The sequence below is a fragment of the Schistocerca americana genome, chromosome 1 (genome assembly GCF_021461395.2).
Source record: "Schistocerca americana isolate TAMUIC-IGC-003095 chromosome 1, iqSchAmer2.1, whole genome shotgun sequence".
Taxonomy (NCBI): Eukaryota; Metazoa; Arthropoda; class Insecta; order Orthoptera; family Acrididae; genus Schistocerca; species Schistocerca americana.
Genome location: NC_060119.1, coordinates 40,981,328 through 40,983,438, shown reverse-complemented (window position 1 = coordinate 40,983,438; position 2,111 = coordinate 40,981,328). Strand labels below are relative to the sequence as shown.

The 2,111-nt window shown below is 40.5% G+C and overlaps 1 long non-coding RNA gene across 1 annotated transcript; it reads right to left on the bottom strand.

Moving 5' to 3' along the window:
* Positions 1-321: 321 nt before the first annotated feature.
* Positions 322-622, bottom strand: LOC124548225. Its single transcript, XR_006967699.1, has 2 exons — positions 568-622; positions 322-460 (listed from the first exon to the last, which is right to left on the bottom strand). It is a non-coding gene; the product is annotated as an uncharacterized LOC124548225 (long non-coding RNA).
* Positions 623-2,111: the final 1,489 nt, after the last annotated feature.

The window sequence follows — 2,111 nt, the reverse complement described above, 5'->3', positions numbered from 1 at the left end:
AGAAATTATATTGACACACGTTATCTTGATCTAATCGCTATCAGAATCACACATTAAATAAACTTTTGAGATTCAAAGTTTCGGTGAACGCCGTAACAATCACTAATCTTGTCAAATATATTATTAATCCGTTCACATAATTCTTCATAAATAAATCTTCAAGACACGTGTTTCAACTTTAATAGCATACACTATTTTGTTAGCTTCCTACACATACAGATGTGAACTTGAGCGTTGAGAGTTAGTGACTGACTTTTCAATAAGATTAAGCTCTATGTGACGTCATTGTTGTACAAAAAGAGTATAATAATTCATTTTTAATTTTTAGAAGCACGACGCAACAACTCGGTTCCAGGATCTTCTGTTGCTCCTTGGCTGTCGACCCGCGACGTATAGCGGCCAGCAATTTCCTCTCTGGTCGCGGCAACGAAGATACTGTCCCCGTTCGTTGCACCGCCCTCTCCGTACTTGAAACACATAAAAAAAATACAAACTTTTAGATAATTCACATCTATTACAAATAATAAGAAAAACACATAAACAAAACTAAATTAAACTTATAGTCACCTGCAAACTGGGCTGACTTTGGTGGATGGATGACGCTTAATTTCGTCCCACTACACTATGCATTCTATGATTTCTCCTTCTAAATCGGATTACGTTTCTACGGAAACGATAGGATTTTCTTTCGCGAGGCGAGTATCTCCTTTCCGATGCACTATTCCTCCTTTACTGCATCCCTCGCTCCCTCACATTGACGAATTAACACTGAAATGTCGTCGCTATGAAATACTATTCGATCTATGACTTCTCCCTCTAAATGGAGTAACGTTTCGATGCAAACGCCAGGATTTTCTTTTGAGAGGCGAGTATCTCCTTTCCGATGCACTATTCCTTCTGTGCTTCATCCCTCGCTCCATCACATTGACGAAATAACACAGAAATTGCGTCGCTATGAAATGGTATGGGTTCTATGACTTCACCTTCTAACGCGAGTAACGTTTCTATGGAACCGACGAGATTTTCTTTTGAGAGGCGAGTATCTCCTTTCCGATGCACTATTCCTTCTTTACTGCATCCCTCGCTCCCTCACATTGACGAATTATCACAGAAATTGCGTCGCTATTAAATACTATGGGTTCTATGACTTCTCCTTCTAAATCGAGTAACGTTTCTATGGAAACATCTGGATTTTCCTTTAGGAGGCGAGTATCTCCTTTCCGATGCACTATTCCTTCTGTACTGCATCCCTCGCTCCCACATATTGACGAATTAACACAGAAATTGCTTCGCTATGAAATTCTATGGGGTCTATAACTTCTCCTTCTCTATCGAGTATCACAGAAACGACAGGATTTTCTTTTGGGAGGCGAGTATCTCCTTTCTGATGCACTATTCCTTCTTTACTGCGTCCCTCGCTCCCTCACATTGACGAATTAACACAGGATTTGCGTCACTATGAAATACTAGGGGTTCTATGACTTCTCTTCCTAAATCGAGTAACGTTTCTATGGAACCGACTTGATTTTCTTTTCGGAGGTTAGTTTCTCCTTTCCGGTGCACTATTCCTTCTATACTGCATCCCTCGCTCCCTCACATTGAAGAATTAACACAGAAATTGCGTCTTTTATGAAATGCTATGGGATCTATGACTTCTCCTTTTAAATCGAGTAACGTTTCTATGGAAACGACAGGATTTTCCTTTAGGAGGCGATTATCTACTTTCCAATGCACTATTCCTTCGGTACTGCATGCATCGCTCCCTCATATTGACGCATTAACACAGAAACTGCTTCGCTATGAGATACTATGGGGTCTATAACTTCTCCTTCTCTATCGAGTATCACAGAAACGACAGAATTTTCTTTTGGGAGGCGAGTATCTCCTTTCCGATGACTTATTCCTTCCTTTCTGCATCACTCGCTCCCTCACATTGACGAATTAACACTGAAATTGAGTCGCTTGAAATACTATGGGTTCTATGACTTCTACTTCTAAGTCAAGTAACGTATGTATGGAACCAACAGGATTTTCTTTTGAGAGGCGAGTATCTCCTTTCCGATGCACTATTCCTTCTTTCCAGCATCCCTCGCTCCCTCACATTGACGCAT